We start from the raw sequence: 16201 nt of genomic DNA on the forward strand, positions 1-16201 counted from the left end.
GAGCAAGGTCAATAACGTCCTTCGGATTACCACCTGACCAGAACCCTAGGAACTGTAGGAGCTGATGGGTTGAGGAAGTCCCAGGCGCCCCCATTGAGACACAGAGACAGAAGGCAAAGAAACAGAAGCCAGAAGGCGACGTGCAGGACAGGATTTTCCTAGCAGCGGGAGAGTGAGAATAGGAGTCAGTGCCTCCGCCCTACAGGTCTCTTACCTCCTGAGGAGCCCTGGGGCTGTGGCACCTGGAGGTTGCCAAGCAAGTGTTTGATCTGTCCAGGAATAACTGCTGTTTCACAGCTCCTCCGTCTTGTGGCTGTTGGGCCCGCCCTGTGCAGGTGAAGGGAGACAGGAGGTTAGACAGAGTCCCTCCCCTTTCCCCACACCACCCTCTGAGCTCTCTCTGACCTTTAACTCCAGGGCACTGTGCTAGTATCATTAACCTCCTTCAGCTGGGGCCAGGGGCCAGCTTCTGACCCAACTGCTTTAGGAGAAGGGGAGTGATAGGAAAGAGTCCCACGCCCGCATCCCCAGCCACCCAACTATTGCCTCAGCTGGTGCATTGCCCGAGTTTCCCCTTCCCTCCTAAGTGCTGGAACTTCACCTGCAAGCTGGGAGGCAGGGAGACCAGGCCAATCCTGGTCCGCTCCAGCAGTGAGTGGGGTGGCAGAAGGGAAGCAATGGTCCGGCTCTGGGGAAGATGGACCAGGGAGGCCCCACCCATAGAGCAGCGCGAGTTTACTTCCTTTGGTGCCAGACCCTCCCACTATGGGGAGCCTATAGGGTCAGTCAGGCTATGCAGCAGCTCCACCACGTGATGGAGGTGAGGACCTGCACGTTCATGGGAGGAGCTGGGGTTGGGGCCCTGAGGGCTCTGGGGAACACGTGGGCCCGGCATCAGGTTGGCCAGCACTGGAGGCAGCTGATAGCCCGGGATCCGCCAAGAGACTGGCGAGAGCGGCGCTGAGTCGAGTCCTCCTGGTAGCGGCCTCGCCCGTTGGGGTGTGCATCTCCTGAGAGAGAAGGACAGAGGAGACACTGGAGTCAGGATGGGCTGCTTTGAGGAGTGGGGAGGACGCCCCAGCCTCAGAGGCTGGGGGTCATGGCCATGGGTGCTTTCGAGGTTCCTGGGCCTTTGCCTCCTTCTAGTCCCCTCTCTGTTTATACAGGGAAGACAGAGACACAGAGTGAGGAAGGGCCCCCAGGGAGCTGAAATGAACCCCCTGCTCTAACCCCTAGACCCCTTCCACAGTGAGGAGCGAACCCAGGAGTCCTGACTACCAATCCCCTGTTCTCCACCCCACAGGCCCCCTCCTTCTGTCCCCAGCAGGACAGAGAACCCGGGGCCCTGGGCCAGACGTACTTCGCCGAGTGGGATGAGTTTGGGCGGCAGGGGTTCGTATGACCCGGGTCGGGTTCGTGGAGACTGTCTGGGCAGCTGTGGAGAGGAGAAATTCTGGTCAGATCTCAGCACCAAGAGATCTGGTCATAGCTCCCCACTGTGGGGCTCTCGCACAGCCTGATGCCCCACCCCATGCTACCAGCACAGCCTCACAGGCCAGGTCCACCCCACCCGCCATGGGAAGCAAAGACAGCAGGGTCAGAGCTGGATCCTGGTGCCCAGCAACCTACAGAGGCCCCTGGTGGCCCATCTGCTGGGACATCTGGAGCTGAAATCAGGGTCTGTGGTCCCTGAGTCGAAACCACCAAGTTGACAGGCTCAGAGGCAGCAGCCGGCCCATATGCCGCTTAGGGAGAGAGGGACAGAGGCATGCTGGATTCAGGTGGGTGGCCCTAAATTTGACATACTGGCCGTTAAAGAGCCTACATTGTGCAACTGGGAAATGGTGCCTCAGCCTCACCTCCAGTATCCTTCCAACTCCTCACCCTGCCCGTCAGGGCTACACCCACCTCTCCTTAGAGAGGAAGATCTCCCAGGATGCCCTTCTCCTCTCGGCCTGGGTGAACTTCTCGGCTGCCGCTGCCCGGCTGCACCAAGGGGCTAGGCAGGTCGATGAGCTTGGGGCAAACCCAGGCACCTTCTTCCCCATGGCGTTGTGGCTGAGCCGGCGCGCCTTTGGGGCTTGAAGCGTGCTGGTCCTTCAGCATCTCCCCGCTTGGCTGCCTCGCCAAAGTCCTGATCTTGTTCACATTGGACTGCCAGGAGGAGGAAGAAACGGGAGAGGTTTAGTCAGAGACAGAAAGGCCTCTGCCGTCCAGCTGATGGGAAGGGTGACACCGTCCTCCCCCCACTCCACAACAGGAGTTCAAAGGCCTTGTATCCTTGCCCACCTGCAGAAGCCAGGTAGTCCCCTGGTGCTGGAGCAGAGCTGGCACCACCTAGAGGAAAGGCCCCCATGTCCCATAACCCAAGTGCTGGATGGGAGCTAGTGCCCCTAGAGGAAAGGCCCATGCCCCAGTACTCACTTGCTCAGTCTCATCCAGCTCGAGTAGAAGTACTCCTGCAGCTTGCTCTCCTCAGGCCAAGTCACTGTCTTCTTCTTCTTGCCCTTCTTGATAAGCCATGGAGTCAGCGGTGCTCTCGGAGGGCTTGGCATCCGAGTTCTGCTCAGACGAGGCTGCGGGGATGGGACACAGAGCAGCTCCAGCGACCAGACACAAACACACAACCTCATGGAGCCTGGATCTAACAACCGGTGCCAATGCCTCCTGAGCCCAACCCAGGACCCCAGGTGAAGACAGCCCCTGCCAGCCCCACAGTTACGCTAACACAGGGGCTGCCCCGCCAAGGCAGCTGTATCCAGCTAGCATGGCCCACCCGGCCATGCATTATGGGTTTTATGGCCTCCTGGGTGGCAACATCAGGTCTGATCCAACACCAGTTCTAGGAGATTGGTATATCTCCAATTATTACCTATTACTCCGCCCAGGGTTAGCACAACAGAACCCATTGGCTCCAACGCTCTTCCCCATCCCTTACTGGTCTCCATCAGCTCTGGGACCTCTACTGCTGGCACAGGAGTGCTGGGCTGATCCTCCACGGGCTTGGATGCAGTACCAGGTTCTGGAGAGGATGGTTTAACAGCGCCGCTTGGGACTAGCTTCCCTTCAAACGGGCTCGCCTGGGACACAGAAGTGTGGGATCAGTGTAATGGAAAGTGAACCAGTGACTCTCAGTCCCTGCACCAGACCCCACTCCCCTCTCATTGCTGAAGTCAGAACCCAGGGGTCCTCCCTCCCCGCCCCCAGCGCTAACCCACCAGCACCCCCCACACCCCAACCGGGGGACAGAACCCAGGGGTCCAGCCTATCAGCCCTCCCTGCCCTAGTCTAACCCACCAGCCCCCACCCAGAGGTGTTTGTACCTGGACTGCAGTAGGAGACAAGACTTTCTTTTTCTTTTTTATCTTGATCCCCGGGATGGGGGCAGAGTTCTGGGCATCCAGGAAGCCCAAGCCCTCCATTGCTGCAGAGAGGGGAGCGAAAGTGGTTATACAAACTGAAGCTCCACGCAACTTCATGTGTTATCCCGCTCCTCCCCATGCTACGCCCCAGTCACCTCCCAGAACCAGAGAACCCAGGAGTCCTGACTCTCAGCCCCACCCCTGCAACTCCGTTACTCTCACCAACTAGATCCCACCCCGCCCAATGCTGAGGACTGAACCCAGGCATCCTGACTACGGGGCCTCAATGTACTCACGTTGCGCGGGGATGATCTTAACTTTGATTTCCTTGGTGCTGTTGGGGTGGTGTTCAGAGGCTTGCATTTCTTCTCTACTGGTGGGTTGTCTCCAGAGAGGCGGACGTGCTGTGAGAGGAAAAGCAGACATGGTACTGAGACGCTGAGGTCATGGCCCAGGAAAGGGATCAGACACTGCCCTGGAGCAAGGAGCAGGCAAGCCCAGATCACGTGATGATCTAGCATGCAGAACACAGGAAGCACACACAACCCTAGAGCTGCTTTGCAGGGGCTGAAGGGGCAAGCAGGGCGGCTTGGGAAGGTTACCAATGCTGGGCCTGTACCACACACAGGGCCTCGCAAATCCCTCAGCACTCAGTCCAGCCTCCAGCCCCACCGCTCTAACCACTCAGACCCCACTCCTCCCAAGAGCCAGGATAGAACCCAGGAGTCCTGCCTCCCAGTTCCACACAGAGTGATTCTCAGGACTGAGGACAGAGTGTAAAGGTGAGGCAGACAAAGGAAGCCACAGGTGCAAGGTAGGGACGCTTTCCCCAGAGCAGGGCAGGATGCTCAGACCAACCTCTGTCTCTTCATCGGCATCAGGTTGTATTTTTCAGACACCACTACAACGTTGGGGTTCTTCTTTAGAGGAACCAGTGAGGGAGTCTCCAATTCCAACCCTACAGCAAAGCAGAGCTCAGGTTAGCAGAATACAGCAAGGGGATAAGCCCAACACATTTCCATAGTACCTCATCAGCAAGAATCCCAAAGGATTTTTATGTTGGGATTGGTCACCCAGTGAGAAATGCAGCCACCAAGTGGCTATGTGTTCTGTCCTGGTGTCAAGCCTCATGGGAAATAACTCATAGATTATCAGGGTTGGAAGGGACCTCAGGAAATCATCTAGTCCAACCCCCTGCTCAAAGCAGGACCAATCCCCAGACAGATTTTTGCCCCAGATCCGTAAATGGCCCCCTCAAGGATTGAACTCACAACGTTGGGTTTAGCAGGCCAATGCTCAAACCTCTGAGCTCTCTCTCCCCCCAAGTTAACCCTTGTAAGCAAAAATGTTTAAAAAAAACAGAAGAGGTGGGGCCTAGTTAAATAGCCCACCCTCCTTGCTGAATTGGTAGTGGAACAAGGCTTGTGCCCATAAAAAGGAACAGTTCAGCAAAAAAACCCAAAACCCACACACAGAATTGGGTCCAGGCAAAAAGTCAGGCAGCCATAATAAAAAAAAACGGTTCAGCAAAAAGAAAAAAAACAAAACCGGGCCCAGGTAAGCAATCACAACAAATAAAAAAATATGGCAAAAATTAAAAAAAGCAGCAGTTACAGGTATGGGACATTTATATCCCTAAAACAATAATGAAAATGGTAACATCTACGTTAATTAAAATATTGTTCTAAAAATAAGCACTTTTAAAAAAAAAGTTAAAAATTAACTCTACAAAGGCTAAAAATTTAGCAATTAAAATTTATAAAAATATTTTTAAAAATCTTGGTTTCTTTGCAGCAATTCTATCAAAAAAAAACAAACCACCACTTATGGGGTCTCTCTCCTGTGTGGATGCCCTGATGTTTAACAAGATCTGACCTCCACATGAAAAACTTTTCCCAAAGACGAAACACTTATGGGGTCTCTTGTGTGTGGAATCTCTGATGGGTAATTAGTTCTGACTTCCAAATGAAATGTTTCCCGCACTCAAGGCACTGAGAGGGTTTCTCTTCTGTGTGGCATCTCCGTGGTTATCAAGGTCTAAGCTGTTATTGAAGCTTTCCCCATGGTTCAAGCATTGGGAGGATTTCTCTCCAGTATGGATTGTCTGATGTGTTACAAGCTGTGAGCTCAGAATGAATCTTTTCCCACATGCAGGCAGTGCCAGGGTGTGTCTTCCTTGTCTGCTGAGCTCTGAGATCCTGGTCTCCTCTCCCACCGTTAATAGATTCAATCCACTTTCTGCCCTGGGTGGTTTCCCAGCAGCCTCTCTGACCTGTGCCAATTTCCCAGGCTTCTCCCTCTTCCAAGCAGTGGGAAAAATTCCATGCAGCACTTCCCATAAAGGTCTCCTGTGATTCCACTTTACCAGGAACTTCTGCATCATGATTCTCCTCTTCATTCTCACTCACTCTCTCATGATGTGCTGGGAGAGAGACAATCCAGACACGAGTCATTGTGCTGGGGAGAAAGAGGACTAGCACAGAGGGAAAACCCAACACAAAGACTGAGCAATTGGATTCTGCCTCCACTTCTCACCCAAAACACACTCACAGGGAAGGAAGCCTGGAAAGGAAACTCCTGCAACTTTTTCCTTCATTCCCCAGATGGTTTCTGTGTCAGTCCTCACCTGTGTGGGTGCCTCTCAGGATCTCTCTTTCCTCGCAGGCCTGGAGATCGGGCACTGGCTCTTCCCCCGTTCAGCCGTGCGATCAGCTCAGGTTTGGGAATGGGAAATCCTGCGCAGGAGTGAAATCAGACCAGATCAGGGTGTTACGGGGTGCTCCATACACTGAAAATATGCTTAATCAATATGAATATGACACAATTGGAACATTCTTTATGCAAAAGGTCCCATTTAAGGTATCATTAGAAAAGCTGTAAGCTACTGAATATGGTTTTCCTATTTGCATGTATGTATCATTCTTAGATTTAAAATTAGGTGAGGAGACCCCTGTTTATCACCCAAGAGGTCTGCTGCAACTAACAGATACTGAACAGGGGAAAGGTTTGGGCCCAGATTAGAAAGAAGTCTAGTCTGTGAAAGAAGCTTATGTGAAGGTGAGAAACTATTATTTGTAACCAGTTTCTTAGTGTATTTAGCTTAGCCTTGCGTGTTTGTTTTATTTTGCTTAGTGACTTTCTTTGTTCTGTCTGTTATTACTTAAAACCACCACTTTTTATACTTAATACATTTTGCTTATTAATAAACCCAGTGCAAGTGTTACTGGTGGGGAGAGAGCAAACAGTTTGCGCATCTCTCTCTTGTAGTGATGAAGAGGGTGAACACTTAGGAAGTTACCCTGTATAATGTGTATACAGAGTAAGACGGATTTATCTGGGGTTTAGATCCTATGGGGGATGGGTATCTCAGTGCTGGAGACAGGTATCTTGCTGTGCTGTTTTCAGTTAAGATGTGCAGCTTGGGGGCATGGGCCGGACCCTGAATCTTTGCTGCAGCAGGTTAGCGTGTCTGGTTCAACAAGAGAGGGTACTGGGGGCCCAAGCTGGCAGGGAAAAGAGGCTCAGTGACTATTTCAGCACATCAGGTTACAATCCCAAGGGGGTCTCTGTGACTGAACTCTTCGCACAGGGCGCATGGACCACTGGGGGAGTGTCTGTCACAAAGGGCGCTGTGTGAACGGAACCTGTCCCCGTGCTGTGCTGGTGGGAATATGGAACCTAAGAGGACAGGAACATGGTCACTGAGCCACCTTGGGGGAGGCAGGCGTCTGGGGAGGTGACGGGAATTTTTATACCCTCACTAGGAGTTCCCAGGATCTGTGCTCTCTGGGGGACTGGCTGACGCACACCCAGCTCTGGCGTTAAACCTCTGCCTATTTCTAAACCTGCAGAGCCCAGAGCCCTCCCCATGGCTGGAGCTATTTCCAAGAAGGGAGGTGAACAGGGATTCTGTATGTGACTAGGAATCAACACAGACAGGACAATGAACGAATTCTGTCCCTTTGTAACCTGGAGGGATGAGGATTTGCTAGCATGTCCATTAGCTTTTGACACCTGTATCCCACTCGAGAAGGCATGGAGATGCAAGTCTCTCTCACGGCAGCTGTGCATTATGGAACCCATTCACCTCAAATCTAACTGACCAGGGAAGACCCTGACGAGAGTCAGACATGCAGACCCCATGGCTTCTAATAGCTGCGGGCACAGGAATCCCTTACCCAGCGAGGTCACCGTCTCATAATTCTCCTGCATGACGTCCCTGTAGAGGGCTCTCTGAGCGGGTCCAGCAGAGAGCCCTGCTCCTGGGTGAAATACACAGCCACCTCCTCGGTCACCGGCATCTGAAACAACAAGAGTCCCCACTCAGCACCTACTGCCCCAGCCACAAACCCGCCCGGGACCCTCCCACCCTCTGCTTTCAGTTCCCGGCCCCTGATCTTTATCTCCTCGGGCCCCTGAGAGCCACACTCCTGGCACTCCTGCCCAGAGGGTCCTTTGGTGCCACCTTGAGGTGCTCGGCTTCTTTCTAGGAGTTTTCTTTCCCTTCTCCCCCTTCCCCAAGCACCACATGAGGGGGGGGTCCTTGCACTTGTTGGGGTTCAACCCTCTCTTCACCTCCCCTCTGCTGCCTCTATTGGGTGCCCCTGCCTCCCTCCCCAGTCCACCCACAAAGTCCGCCAGCCCACACCCATTTGGGGACATTCCTGTTTCTTATGGCCCAGGCGTCCGCACTGCCAACAAGTCAGTTCTCGACTGCGGGTGGGCCCTGGGTCTGACCCTTCTTGGGAGCAGTGTCCGGCAGGCTTCTTCCTGGTCCTGCCCCTTACTGGGCTTCACCACCCGCCTGGACCCCTCTGCTTCTAAATATTCTTCTGTTACTGGACAGCATCCGCCACCTGGGCCGGCTGATGTCTTCCAATCGACAACCGCACCAGGTCTGGGACCCCCAGGAGGAATTGTTCCAAGATTATTTTATCCATTACCTCCTCCTGGTTTGGGCTGTGGGCCTCAGCGAGCGGGTGGCCCAATCGGTCAATCTCTGGGCAATGCCCTGGGTCGCAGGCCCTCCGCCCAGCGGGGCTCCCGAACCACTGGCGACATGTCTCAGTTGAGAGTCCTACCCGATCCAGCATTGTGGCCTTTACCGCATCATAGTCGCTAGCCTGGTTTCGCCCAAGGCCATGAATGCAGTGTGGGCCTCTCCCCGCAGGTATGGCGCTAGCCACAGGGACCAGGTTTCCCATTCCCAACCGGCTGCCGTAGCCACCCATTTGAATGTCCCCAGGAAGGCATCGGGGTCATCCATGGGGCCCATCTTGCAAAGCCTCTACCCTGGCAGCCTGGATCCATCCCCGGTGCTGGACTCACCACCCTCTGTAGCATCTGCTGCTGGGCTGCCGACTGCTCCTGATGAACTCCTGAAGGGCCCGTTGTTGGTCTGCCTGCCACGTCATCAGCGCCTGTCTGTCCGCCTGCTGGGCCTGCTGCATCTCCCGCACGGGGTGCACCAGCCACGTCAAGGGCTCTCCCCTGGCAGCCACAAATAGCCGTGACTAGGAAGATCCCAGACATGCCCCAGTGTCACAGGGTCCACGCAGGTTTCCACCCTCTGGTGCCTGCACCCTGTGTTTGGCCTGGTGTAATGAAGAGTTCTCCACGCCTTCTTTTGCTGGTTCACCCAAGTATCTTTATTTACAGTGCTCGGGCAGTTCCCAGATCCCCGACAGATAATGACCCCAGATCCTCCTGGCCTTTGAGGCGCCCTTACTTGGTAAGGAGACAGCGAAACTGCCCTCCTGTTGCCTCTCAGGCTAACCTCCTGATTGAGGTTTGCCCAGGGCATTAATAGCCCTCCTGGTGCCTCCGCCCAGCTGTCAGCACTCAGCTCAACATGTTCCTCTGAGTCAGCCCTCGTTAGGGCTTGAAGCTGGGCTCCTGCTGAATACCTGCGACTCTGCCCTGGTCTCTGGCCAGAAAGCAGGCCAGCCAGCATTTTGGCAGAGTTCAAAAGGGGTTTACCCTGCCCTGCCACATGGGTGAATGTCCCTCTCCCCACTGCCAATGGTCCTACTCAGAAAATCAGCAGGTTTATCACACCCTGTCTCCTCCCTGCTTCTCTCCCCCCCTTCCCAGCAGCTCGCTGAAAATCCCTAACCTGAGCTGGATCCATCATAGTCATTTCCCTTCCCTTTCTCCTGGCAGACGGGACGATCTGGAGTGAAATGTGGACGTGATTCCTCAGCCTGTTGGGGCAAGAGGGGTGATGGGGGAGGTTACAGAAGGGACTTCAGTCCATGTCACACCCCGATTCCCCCCAGGCTCTTCAGACCCTCCCAATAACAGCATCTCTGAGCCAAATGCTAGAAAAAGAGCAGAATCAAAGGGGTCACTTCGGGGGATTGCCCCCCATTGCAGTGTAAACTCCTGTCCCTTAGCAACAGTCGGAGCCTCTGGTGGCAACACCTGAAGAATGAACTGCCCTGGACTCTCCTGGCAACCTCCAGGGCCAGGCAGGCAGAGGCTGATCCCACTGGTCCATCCATACTCCCCCCCCAGCCAAAACCAGCAGTGACTCTGGTCTGACTCTGGTGTGGCTGTGGAGGTGATGCAGAAGCAGCCAGATGTCTGCAACCCAAATAAAAGTCAATAAGATCTTCGGATGGAGCCAATGGGGTACTCTGAAGAAGTCTCGAAGGGTAGAGAGATGGCTGCTGGCCGGCAGAGGTTTGGGGAATAGGCAATTTCTCTTTGCCTCTCTTAATTGTATTTTAAGTTTCTCTTGAGAGTCCTTAAGACTCTCATTTGAGATTCACGCGCTGTTTTTCCATACCAATCAAAATATGCCTTAAACTGGCCTTGCCCAACCTTATTGGCCAGAAGTGCGCCTCTGAGGTGCACAATCTTGTCAAGGCCAAAACTTCCCCCTGAGGGAAACTGTAATTTTGGGTCATCTCTGGTATATCAATTCCATTTCTCCAGAAACTTGCAAGTGAAAGGACTGTAATTTGTGTGCATGTAGTACACGGGTGTGCCTTTTGGCGGGAGGGGGATCATTTTGGACCCACCGCCCAATTTTCACTCACACAGAAAGGCTTGTTGAGGACGCCCACGACCCTCCTACACCCCCTTCAGCAAAGAGCATCGGCTAGTCTCAGAGAGAATGGCACTGCTTACTCTGCTGCTTCAGGTGAGATGGTCAGACTAGTCAGTGGCTCATAGACCACCTTCAGGTTGGGAGGGGAAAGGGAGGAAAGAGGTTACGGAAAAGGAGGTCTCCCCCGATCTTGGTTCTGGAGTGGATAATGCGCCTTATTCCTGTCCAGAGGATCAAACAGAGTTCACGGACGGTCCGAGGATGGGGAAAAGGATAAGGTCCCACAATCCTAGAGCCAGGCAGGCCCCTCGCCGGTCAGGCCATGCAGAGCCAGCCTGCCTCGGGCAGGGCCCTTTTTTCAGCCCTACCAGTTGCAGTCACAGGATTTGCTTTAGCGACATCTCCGGCCACGAGCTTATAGGCTTCGCAAAGAGCTCCTGTGAACCTCACTCAAACTGGCACATACGAAGAAACCAAGTCCTACCTAGCCACACCCATGGTTCTTCCTGGGGCAATACAGGAGGGTGTCAGGCGTGTCTGGCAGCAAAAGAGTCCAGATCCAGCGCGCAGCTCACCCAAACCCAGAGCCTGTGGCCAGTCCTCCACCGCAAACCCAAAATAGAGATTTAAAAGGTCTCTCACCTTTCAGATGCTGCCCGGGTCTGGTGGGGAACGGTCTGCGGTCCTCCGGTTCGGCGGTATACCGTGGATCCTAGTCATGGCACAAGAAATTTTCATGGAAATTAACCACGCGTTGTGTTTAGACCAGAACAGCCTGAAGCTCCTTTATTATAATACAAGAATGAAAGGAGAGACAGCGGAGACGCAACATTCCGAGCTGTTCCACAAAGAAAAAAAGAACACAGAAGCTTATATAGATCTATAGCAACATCCAGATGAGCACACTTGCTCATTAATGCTTCCTTGTCAGTAACACAGCAAAAATAAGTTTTTCTAGCCTAAAGAGGTGTGTTTTTATCCCCCCCCCGGTTAGCAGCTTCCTTCCGATTAACTGTTGCAATTGTATTTCTCAGAGCTTCCTCATCACCCCTCCCGTCCTTTTATCACATACACAGTTATCTTGACAAGAGTTTAGGCCCACTTGACTTCGCTTTTATAAGCCATGTTAGTCTGTATCAGCAAAAACAACCAGGAGTCCTTGCGGCACTTTAGAGACTAACAAACTTATTTCATGGGTTAGGACCACGAAAGCTTATCCCCAAATAAATGTGTTAGTCTCTAAGGTACCTTTCAGAAGTGCTGTGCCGAGTCTTCATTTATTCACTCTGATTTAAGTATTCGCATGCCAGCAATACATGTTAATGTTTTTAGAAGGTCTTTCTATAAGTCTATAATATATAACTAAACTATTGTTGCATGTAAAGTAAATAAGGTTTTTAAAATGTTTAAGAAGCTTCATTTAAAATTAAATTAAAATGCAGAGCCCCCCGTATTGGTGGCCAGGACCCGGGCACTGTGAGTGTCACTGAAAATCAGCTCACATGCCGCCTTCGGCACCCGCGCCATAGGTTGCCTACCCCTGTTCTAAACACTTAAAGCGGGGGTGGGTGGGTGGGTGTGTGTGTGTGTAAAAAATAGTTCACTGGATCAAGTCCTCTCTAGCAGCTCAGTAACATCTTATGGGGTGGGGCGGAGAGCGGCCCTGAGGGGCACTGCCATGCACTGGACGTTCAAGGACACGGCCCTGGGAAATAGGAGTTAGATCCTGGTGAACGGGGGAATAAAAGCCCCGCTCCCTCCCCTCCGCCTTTTTTTTTTTTTTTTGGCAACCACTGCAGCTGGCTCAGCCCATCTGGAGGAACTTTTATACCCTCTGCCCCTCCCTATTCCTGGGTTTCCCCCTCCGCTCTGCCTGGCGGGACCTGTACCCCGGTTCTCCCCCCTCTCTGCTCCCCACGTGTCTCTGTCCCGAGTTCCCCCCGCTCTGCACACACCGGGGCTGGCGGCAGCTTTCCCTGGCGGGAATCGCCGCCAGCTCCGCTGGGAGCAGCCTGGGGCCAAACCAAGCCCGGGGGGGGGGGGGAGCGGGTCTCTCTCCCCTTCCCTCCGAGCGGGGACCCCCGGGGCCGGGGCCGGGCCGGGCTGGGGGCTCTGCCCGGGGAGAGGCTCCGGGGGGGGGAGCAGCGGGACGGGCCCTGCTGGAGATTCCCCTCTCCCGGCTGCAGCCAGAGCCCGGGCTCCAGCACCAGCCGCCCCCCGGGGCTCGGGGATCTCGCCAGGAGCCTGGGAGCCAGAGTCACCGCAGCTGCTGCGAGTCACTTCCTGCGGCCGGGCCGGAGCCCAGCGCTCGCTGCTCCTGGGTCCTAGCGCTGAAGGGATCGCGCTGCAGCATCTCTGAGTCCGGCTCCTGTTCCACTCCCAGGCTCCCATCCCATCAGGGGTTTTCACAAACAAATTTTTGCGGCTGCTCAGAGCTCAGCACCATGAGGCCCTCGTCCTCCATAGACTGTAATGCGAAGAGACACACAGGCATTGTATAGATGTGGAAACTGAGGCAGGGAACAGGCTGGTTCAATAGGCCTCCTATTCAGTGGCTGCAAGGGCCAGTGCAGACCTTAGCAGCAGCCAGGCAAATGCTGAGCTCCAGCCAGAGCCGCGTCCCTGGTTTAATGGTCCTAAGGGGCTTTGCCAGGGTGCAGAGTACAAGAGATGCAGCTTCACCCTGGCCACACCCCTCTATCCCTTTCCACCCCTCCCTCCTCCAGTCTGTCCATGCCTCAACCCCACTGCCTCCCGCCCCTCCCAGGAGCACTCCCTGTGCCTGCAGCTGCTGGGGAGGAGGCACAAACAGCCGTGCTGGCCGGCACAGGAGCCAGAGCACAATCATGGGCTGGGTCCAAAGGTCAAGAATCTCTTTTGATTTAGGGTCCAAATTTGGGTACTGGCCTAAGTGCTGAGGGGCTGGTTCTCCAAGGGGCTGGGCACCCGCAGCGCCCACTGACTCCGGCTGCAGCTGCGAATGCAGGTGGAACACGTGCCCTGAACTCCTGTATGTCGAGGAGATAAACCAAGACACCCACAATTAGGCCACTGCTGTAAATTTAGGCCTTACCGACCTGCCCATTAACAGCAGGATGTGGCTAAGTCTCATTGTAAGTCACTGTTTATACTTGGTCATTGCTCATGATTGTAAGCAGCAGAGGTGCTGACCCCATGGGTGCTCTGGAGCTCAGCACCCACCAGCCACAGCTGTTCTGCAGGGCTGCCAATCAGCTGTTTGGTGGCTAGGGAGGTGCCTGGGCGAGGGCAGAGCAGCGAGCTGCAGATTGGCTGTGGCTTCAGGGAGGGGCTGGCGCAGGGGCGGGAAGAGGTAGACAGAGGGCACGGCCTTGGGGAGGAGGCAGAGTGTGGTTGGAAAAGGTGGAGCGAGGCAAGGCCTCAGGGAGGGGCATAGTGGGGCGGGGCCTCAGGGGCAGAACTGGGGTGGAGCCCTCTGGGGAAAAATAAAAGCCAGTGCTTATGGTAAGCAGAGACCGAGCAGCGAAAGGCCCATATTACATCCCCAGTGTCTACAGGCAGCCAGTCCCCGAGGGATGTAACAAGTTCATAATCTTTCCCACAGGAGGGGTAAATCCACCATTTTGTTCACAGGGCGAGAACCTCAGGGTTAACTTGAACAAAATGAAAGTAGCAGAAATGTGGGTCCTGTCCACACTGTGCTGAGGGGAGACGTGGCTTTCACCTGGTGTCCAACCCCTGCCCAGTCTCAAGGAGTGTGATGGGGAGTGAGTGTTATAGAAGCAGCAGTGATCTGTATGCTCTGTATGACTATGCTATGCATAACCTGTATGCTCCAAAGGTCTGTTACACTTTCCCTGTCCCTCCCTCCTGGAATGCTTATGGGATAAATTGGCTGGTTGAGTAGCTGGAAGATCAGGAGAGCTCCCAGGTAGACAAGGTGTCTGGGACTCTAATTAGGCAGCACTCACACACCCAGTGCATGGACACTGCCTGAGGTGGAGTGTGACCAACCAGACACGGCCAAGTCATTTCTAGTCACAGGCCATGAGGAGCAGGTCCTTAAAAGGGGAAGGGACCACATGGTCAGCAGTGCACTCACAAGCTTGTACCTCCCGTAAAAGCTTTTCGCCCGGACCGCCTGGCCAGTGTTTGCCGCATTACATTCCATCGTGCCTCGGGAAGACTTACCTTCATCACACCATCCATCGCTGCGCTGTGGGACACTTACCTTAAAGGATCCTGACATCTCCAGCACCGTGCCTGTCCTGGGGTGTGAGTATGTGAGTGTGAGTGTGACCCCACCCTTCTTTGAGCTTAGCTGTCAGTATAATAAACGTGCTGCTTTCTGCCAAACTCTGGTGGGTCATTAGTCCTCCCTAAGCTTACTAGCAGGCCCAATTTCGGGTAACATTAATGGTGGAGCGTGCAGGATTTGACCAAGAGTAGGATCCCCTGGTGCCCACCCCGGTGCTCTCTTAAGCAGGTCTGGCTCGAGCCTGCATGAAAAGTGGTAGGCTAGTGACCCATTGCAGGGAGAAAAGGACGCCGCTGCTAAGTATGCCACCATGGAGCAAGGGGAAGAAAAAGGTGAAGCAGCCGAGTGAGATTACCCCCCCCGCGGGTGTTGTTAGAATGGCTCCAAAAGAAAGGGGCAGACCCCTGGATGCAGACCCCTGTTCCACCTGGGAGTAAAATTCCTGAACTAAAGCTCATGTTGGATAAATATGTACTTATATATGCCCCCAACAAGGCGGGACTGGATCTTGCAGCCTCCTGGCTGCTGTGGCAAGCAGGCTGGGAATGGCAGGCATCAGAGTCAGCTCCCCACTGAAATAGACTCACCAAGGGCCTATGTAATGAGTTGGAGGAGGAACGGGATATGTGGAAGGTGCAGGCTCTGATTGCTAGTGCCCAGGCATCTTCCCTCTCTGTAGCCACAGTACAGGTGGCGGCAGCAGAGGAGAAGCGGGAGCGGGTGGAAGTAGAGAAAACTGCTCTGAGCCAGGCAGTTACCTGCCTGAAGGATCTGGTCAGGGAGGGGTCCGCCCAGGAGAACAGGGCCCGGGGGGCTTATTCAGCCCAGGTCGCTGCCGTTGGGGTGAAAGCCCAGGGGGGTGCAGGACCATATGATGATTGGAACAGGAATATCTGGTGTGATCTGGATCCCCCGGATCTGGACCCCAGATGGCCGGACCCCAGACACCGTGTTGTGGTGGTCCGGAGGGTGGTCTGAAACTATGGGCCTGCGCCTGCAGGGGGCAGAGCAGACCCAAGTACTGGTCACGCTGTGGGAGAGACCGAGTTGACGCCCGCACAAGCAATAGAGTTCGGATTAGGGTGAACCACAGGGTCCAATACGAATCCATTCCAGGGGCATCCGAAGGGGCAGCCGCTTTGCTATCATGCACCGGAGCCAGCCATGAATGCCCGATACAATCCCCAGAGCAATTAATCAAACAGGTGGCCTCAGTGGCCGAGGCACAGGGGATCACCCATCCCGGGAACATCTGGTTTACGGATGGCTCTGTGTCATGAGTAGAAGGACAGCTGAGTATTCAGAGTATGTCTGAAACTGCTGGATCGCAGTGTGGTTTGCAGCTGTTCCGCGGGTTCAGCTCAGCTAGCAGAGTTAAAAGCTATAATTGAGTGCCTGAGCCTGTGGACTGAAAACCTGGGACCCAGAGTGGTGTTTAGTAACTCAAAATATGAAGTGGAGGGTACCAGGAACTGGATATGGCAATGGGCTCGAGATCAATGGAAAAGTGCAGATGGGAAGGCATTAGCTCACGCGGAAGATTGGCAG

General features: G+C 54.3%; 1 long non-coding RNA gene across 1 annotated transcript; it reads right to left on the bottom strand.

Moving 5' to 3' along the window:
• Positions 1–8855: 8855 nt before the first annotated feature.
• LOC120393168 lies at positions 8856–11248 on the bottom strand. Its single transcript, XR_005591935.1, has 3 exons — positions 11059–11248; positions 9478–9565; positions 8856–8875 (listed from the first exon to the last, which is right to left on the bottom strand). It is a non-coding gene; the product is annotated as an uncharacterized LOC120393168 (long non-coding RNA).
• Positions 11249–16201: the final 4953 nt, after the last annotated feature.

Source organism: Mauremys reevesii, unplaced genomic scaffold (assembly GCF_016161935.1).
Source record: "Mauremys reevesii isolate NIE-2019 unplaced genomic scaffold, ASM1616193v1 Contig159, whole genome shotgun sequence".
NCBI classification, from domain to species: domain Eukaryota; kingdom Metazoa; phylum Chordata; order Testudines; family Geoemydidae; genus Mauremys; species Mauremys reevesii.